Raw genomic sequence first — 7375 nt, forward strand, 5'->3', positions numbered from 1 at the left:
CACTGCTGGCTCCGGGGAGCTATGCAGACCTCCCACAGACCTTAGCCAGAGGAAAGCAGGTCAGAGGTGCTCAGTGCATCCCACAGACCTCCATGAGCCACCACACGCAACCGGAAGGCCAAACAGGAAGAGAAGCCTGAGGAAGGATGTGGCACAGACATCAGCCACCTACGAGTGCAAAGTCCTGTGCTGTGCTTCAGAAATGGCAGTTCCCCTCCATACCCGTTAGACACTCTGAAGAAGTCAAGCACTGAACTTCAAGGTTGCTTTCTCAATGGTCTATCTGCTTTCATTCAGAAGAACAGTGCGTTTGCTGGTCTGACGTCTGCTCCAAGTCACAGGTAGCTAATACTCATGCTTAAATGTCAGATGCCCTGTTGTCTTTGTCTTCCGATGACTCAACCAAATCCTGAGGGCAGTCTGTTTGATGGGGACAATGCTATGCAACTGAGGGAGACAGCAGAGTTTCTGAGGAATAGTCTTCTTATGCAGACTCCTTACTGATCCTATTCCAGAAGAAACTGTCCTATGAGTCTTATTTATTTATTTATTTACATCCCAAATGCTGCTCCCCCTCCCGGTTCCTCCCTCACAGAGTCCTCCCCAACCCCGATCTGGCCTCAGTGGGAAAAGTCCTATTCTTTTTTTTTTTTTAACTTTTGAGATCTTTTTCATTTGAAGGTAATCTTAATGCTATTAAATTCACAAATATGCTATTTTTTATTACCCAATCCTAATTCTCTAAAACACACATTTGCAAACATACAAGTATCTGTTCTCTCCGCATGTCAGCGCCCAGTCATCATAGTTTTGGAAATGGGAGAACAGATTCCCCTTAAACTGCAAGTCAGTAGCTGTTTCTTTACAGTTAACTTTAGCAAAACTCATACAAAATAGTGATTAACGATGGTCTTCTTGTTAACCCACAAGGAAACACCTTCAAAACTGCATTCTGTTAACATTTCTGTACTAAAATGTAGAAAAACTGAACTACGCAAATATTGAAAAGTTAAAAGTTCCATAATTTTTTATTCCTGGTACAACTACGACAGTTTGCAGGGCAATATACCTGATGTAGTGAAAAGAAAAAAGACAAAGCTACAACAGATAAAAGACCTCGGGAGTGCACATCTAATCGACACTCATTGCATTAATTGATAGCTGCACTTTTGCAAACTGTGGCTGTGAGCATCCTGAACAAGAAGGGCTTCCTGTTTAAGCTGCAGTGACTTTTCTGACTATGGCTCATCGTTCCCTCTGTGGCAGATTTTTACAGTTCCTCTAATGCATTCAGGAGGACTCAAAGTAACATGTACCTTTCCTGACAACTCTCGCTCTCTCTCCTGCTAAGAACTGTAGCTGTTTGTTTTATTTTAAAACCTTCTGCTACTGTATCCACCACTTCCACCTCCAGATCCATAGCCACCACCATAGGGACTGCCTGGGCTTCTTCCACCAAAACTGCCCCCCTTCATGGGTCCATAATTAGATTGTTGCTGTCCACTATAATTTCCAAAGTCATTATAGTTCCCACCACCACCATAGTTACCTCCACCAAAATTCCCTCCTTCATTATAACCATCATATCCTCCTCCTCCACCACCATATCCACCACCTTGGTTTCCATATCCTGGTCCAGCACCTCCATAACCTCCTCTACTACTGTAACCGAGACCACCGCCATAGTTGCCACCATCACCCCAAATCCATGATATCCACCATCACCACCTCCATAACTGCCTCTGCTGCCACCACCTCCACCACCATAGCCTCCTCCTCCACCGAAGTTTCCTCCACCACCACCAAAGTTTCCTCCATGTCCCATAAAGTTGCCAGACCCACCTCCATGTCCTCTCTGTGACCCAGCAGACAGCACCTCTTGTTTAGAACGTTACTCTTTCACTTCACGATTATGCCCATTAGTAGTGTGGTATTTCTGAACAACAATTTTATCAACTGTGTCATGATCACCAGAAGTTACAAAAGCAAATCCTCTCTCTTTCCCACTCTGCCTGTCTTCCATAACTTCTATGGTTTCAATCTTCCCATACTTTTCAAAGTAGTCTCTCAGATTATATTCTTCTGTATCCTCTTTAATACTGCCAACAAAAATCTTCTTCGCCATCAAATGGGCCCCAGACTTCACAGAATCCTCTCTAGAAACAACTCTCTTTGGTTCCACCACATGTCCATCAGCCTTATGTGGCCGAGCACACACTGCAGCATCCACCTCTTCCACACAAGAGTAGGTCACAAAACCAAAGCCTCTGGAACGTTCTGTTTGAGGATCTTTCATTACCACACAGTCTGTAAGTGTGCCCATTTCTCAAAATGTTCTTTTAAGCTATCATCTGTGGTTTCAAAGCTCAGACCACCAATAAACAGCTTCCTCAGCTGCTCTTGTTCCTTTGGATCGTGGCCCTCCATTTTGAGACCGGATTTGCCTCTTCCAACTCGAGTTCAATATCGAAAAGTCCTATTCTTGAATGGAATAACTCAGGCTCTAAAAGAGAGGCGACGTGCCTTCAACCACACACCTTCCTATCTGACACTGTCTATTCCTTACATGTACACCTGCCCAGACCATGCAGACAAAGCTGAATTCTTCACAGTAAGACCACTCAAAGACCCCTGGGAAGATCACTTAGACACCCCCGTGCCTAGCTATGCATCCAACATGTCTGATGCGCCTACAAGTTCATCCATCTAAAACACAGGAATAGCTGTCTTAATGCAAACATACCACTCATTCCTTATAGAAGTACATATTCAACTTTGAGCACTAAAAATATAGACACCTTAAATAAGAGACGAATTCACACAAGCCCTTTTTCCATAGGCTGCTACTATATTCTTCATATAACATGCAGAGATAGACTCTATGACAGAAGGGCTATGTTACCTTTCTAGAAAAAAAAACACAATATTGAAACTATCATTCTGTTTAACATCTAACAGGAATTCAACCTACAATGAATGAAAAAATATTCAAGTCTAGATTAAAATACTAAGATCTCTTTGTTCAGGTTGACGTATGGGCAAATGTGTAAGTTTTCACTGACTGTAATATTCATGGAATATCTGACTAATCTCTCTCTTTTATGGGATTCTCCCAGGCACTGAGTCTATTTTCTACTCCAGGATCAAGCACAAGGGCAGGAGCCTAACGCCTCTATAAATACACACTCAAATGTTTATTGAGCGCCCCTGAACGTAGGCACAGTGTCCCAGGCTCAAAGCTTGGTAGCTTAATGAAGCCTTCATTTTTCCCCTGCAGGAGGAGCTTAGTAAAATGGGCACCAGATGAGGAATTGGAGCTCATAAACTCTCTCCTGGTTTCTGTGCTAACTCTGTAGCCTTGGGCAAGTCTGACGTTTCTGGGCTTCCTTAGTTTTCTCTCCTTAACCTCATTTACTTCTACTGCTCTGCTTGCTTCATACAGGTGCTCTGAGGGTCACATAAATGCTACAAATGAGCCATTTGTATCATGTGGATGGCATTATCTTTAGCCCCAGAAGAACCCAGGCCTGTGTGTTCAGGGATTTTAGACTGTCCTGTTGATTGACAGTCCCAAGTTCCTATCTATGCTGGCATCTCAACAACAACGGAATAAACTAACCGTACTCAAGGATGGCCATGGAGTCCAGTATTGAAGCCACTCACACCATGGCCCTGGGGTGACCACTCCAGAAGGCCAGAGGCAGGCAAATCCGTACTTCTGGTAGACCCTTCAAAACATGATCTTCCTAGAGCCTCCCACAGTAGACGTTTCCATCACCTCCACTTTGGATGCTGACACAGTGCCATCGCCTTGCAGATGAAGTGCATACAGAGGATGTCTATGAGGAAGATGAGCATGTTATAAAATAACTTTCTTTTCACCCTTCAGGCTTCTCAGGAAGACAGTCCCAATGGGACAGGAGGGGATGAGGCTCACTCGCTCTCCATTACTTCCTACAGCCTGATTTTGAGAAAGGACGGGGGTTTTGGTCAACTACTGCAGGAGGCCACATATCAATCTAGAACTTAGTAATACGGCTTCATTTTCAACATTTGTTCATGGCGACGCTCCTTTGCCCTTTATGATAAAGGTGTAAACTTTTCTTCTATTCAGGAAAAAGGTAACACTGAATGAAATTGCTAACTGTCATAGTCAGGCCGCTTGTCACCGCCTCCCCCAGACCCCAGTCAGCCTCTTCCTTCCCACTTCCCTGAGCCTGGCAGGTTTCCCAGCCACCAACACAGGTTAGAGGCATATGATTTTTTGTTTTTTTTTTTTTGTCAGTCAAGGCCAGCACATCCTCACCCCTTAATGGGGCTACTCCCACCCCAGCCATTCTGCCTTCGAATGACAGAAGCAGCAGGAAGCTGGGTATCCAATGGGAAACTCCCAGGAAGGACTACTTTGAGAAGCACTACTTAGGATAGTAATACAGACAACTCTCCCCTCCCCCCACCTTGGCTCTATGGCTGTCTCTTCATTGACTCCAGGGGTTGATGTATCCACCTCCAATGTTTTTGCTCAGTGAAATAGTTCTCTCAATACTGTATATAGTCCCTGAGGCTAGTCCTGTAGTAGTCATTAACAATCAAAATGTGAAGAGACCCACCACGCACCATGCCACACTACTGCCTGCTACCCTTTGTCCCCAGCGGTCTCTCCGCCTCCATGGCTAGCCCACGCGTATCCACCTATCTTGCAGCTCTCTGCTCACATTCCCTACATCCGACCCCTGTGGTTAGAGTCAGAATTCCCAGTAACCCAACAAGACAAAGATCAAAATTCTAGATGCCTTGTAATTTATCAACCAGATTTACATCAGTAAATTTTCACTCCACCAAAATGTCTACGCAATAAGCTCAGAGCCAACTGTTATTGATATAAACTTCCCATCTAGATAAGACAAATTGTCTGGTAATAATCCATCCCTTATTAGATATTTATAGCTACCTGTGGCTATTAAAGCCATACAGGGCTGGTTCATTCTCCTCCTCCATTTTGGTTTCTTCTTCCCCTTCTCCTCGCTCTCCCGCCTTTCAAAACTTCTGCCCCCGCCTTTCTTTTTCACTGTCCAGTCACAGGCCTTGCCTCATTTTGCTTCTGCCCTCACCTACATATAAATATCAATCCACATAGACCAAGCCCCAGCCTGGATCCAAGCTACCGCTGGCCTTCCTGGGCACTCTATACCCTAAACACCCAGACCTCTGAAGAGATCTGCCCAGGAGCAGCCTTGACTGCAGCCACTTCCTATCTTTCAGTTCTCAGGGTTCCTCTGGGCCACAGTGTTGTGTTTCAAACCCCATTTCTGAGGACAAAGGGGACAAGTAGCACAGAGACAGAACTAGGCAGTGCCCTTGGGGGAGAGGTGGGGCATACCTCCCAGGGTCCCAGACAGAGCAGAAGGAATTCTGGGACCAGCCCCTCCAGGCCAATGAGACTGGGGGCTGCTTATCTATGCCCAGATTTTGGGCTGCAGAAATGACACTCCTCTGAGAAGTAGGCCTCCAGGGTCACCTGGAAAATAACCAGAGAACTGGGGATATGGGTTTACTTTTGCATTTGAAGATCATGGTGTCTCTCACAGTATTCCTGACTTCCCTTTTTAATGTCTTTCTCAATGTTTCTTTCTCCTTTGTCCCCTACTTTGTCCCTAAGGCTCTCAAGTGCATTTAAGCTGGAGGAAAAATTGACCAGCCGAGGTATCAGCATTGTACCCAAGACACTATTTGAACTTCCTAATGGCTCCAGGCAATCCCTCAGGGTCCTGCTTCCAATAAAACTGAGCTGAAAAGTCAGTAGAACAGTTTCCCCACCTGCCAACCCTCTTTAAAACTGTGGCTCCATTTCAAGCTTTGGATATCTGGTTACTGTGCGGTCTCCCCAGTCTGAGGTTAGCTTTCTGTATAGCAATCCTATGCTCAATCAGGGACCAACATTAAACCTATCTTTTAGTTTCATTTATATCTCTGTAATAAATTATCTTAACAAGATGCAACTTATGGGAGAAAGTGTTGTTCTTACAATACCACTTTGTAGTTCATCACTGTGGGGACACTAAGTCAAGAACTTCAAACAGCTACCCAGGTCACATGCACAGTCAAGAGCAGGGAAGAGTACTTAATCTGCTTGGATTTCTCCACTCTTATACAAGTCAGGAACATCTGCCTAGGGAATGGTGCTGTCCACAGTGGACTAGGTCTTCCCATATTATGTAACTTAGTTAGAATAACCCCAATGTAAAGGCTCTGGATCGCTTCCCAGGTGATTATTATACATTGTATCAAGTTCATAATTAAAGCTAACCATCACAATTTAATTCTTGGCTCCACTTAGTGAAGTGAGGTGGGGAACACTTGTTCTCCCAGCACTGGGTCCTGTGATTGTTCACCCTTTGCAGACTGCTCACAGGCCATGGAAGCTTCTGGAAGCTGCATTTCATTTAGTTATTTCTCTGTGGTCCATGCTTGAGCATCATGCAAACTCCTTCAGTCTTGTGAGTCTGGATGCTATATGTCACCGGAGTTGGGCACACATTCAGTTGACATAGTTGTCTACCCATCTACATTGACATGGTACCATAGGTAGTGGGATTTGTGAGGGCCCGTTTCCTTACTTACATTTCCTAGCTTGGATATGCCCTCCTTTGAGTGTCTATGCTTAAAGAATTCCCCAGATTGTCATTGAAAGCCAAAAGCCCAATGTATATTTCTGTGAAACAGCCATAATCACAGATTAATCCTGTAGAGACTCAAGTGCAGCATCAGTCTGAGTCTACAATTTAGAGTAACATCATTACCAGGTCTCCAGTCTTCTCCTGGAGGAAAAATTTCCATTCTTCAAGACATACTCAGATTACATATATATGTGTGCGTGTGTGTGTGTGTGTGCGTGTGTGTGTGTGTGTATACATATATGTGTGTGTGTGTATATATATATATATATATATATATATATATATATATATATTTCTTTAGCTGAAATTCTTCTTTGTTTGGCTTTGATGATGTGAGCCAAAACAACATGTACTAATAAAGAAAAATCAAGATGTAGTAGAACAAAAAACTAAAGTTAAAAATTATATTAAGGACTGAGGAAATTCGTAGGTAAGAACACTTGCTACGGAAACACTGGGACCTGAGTTAGGGTCTCTAACACCCACAGAAAATGCTAGGCATGCTCCCCCATAGATGAAACTAAGGCAGTGGGAGAGGTGCAGAGAGAAAAGTGTGTCTGGGGCTTTCTGGTTGGTCAGCCCAGCTGAAAGTGACTCTTACTCCAAGTTCACTGAGATACTCTGTCAAAAAAGTGAGGTGGAAGACAGTGGGGGAGGACGCTGATATCTTCCACTGGCCTCTGTATGTGCACGTGGCC

At 44.2% G+C, this 7375-nt stretch overlaps 1 pseudogene; it reads right to left on the bottom strand.

Moving 5' to 3' along the window:
- Positions 1-1302: 1302 nt before the first annotated feature.
- Positions 1303-2701, bottom strand: Hnrnpa1-ps41 (heterogeneous nuclear ribonucleoprotein A1, pseudogene 41; annotated as a pseudogene).
- Between the last annotated feature and the right edge of the window lie 4674 nt (positions 2702-7375).

Source organism: Rattus norvegicus, chromosome 16 (genome assembly GCF_036323735.1).
Source record: "Rattus norvegicus strain BN/NHsdMcwi chromosome 16, GRCr8, whole genome shotgun sequence".
Taxonomy (NCBI): Eukaryota; Metazoa; Chordata; class Mammalia; order Rodentia; family Muridae; genus Rattus; species Rattus norvegicus.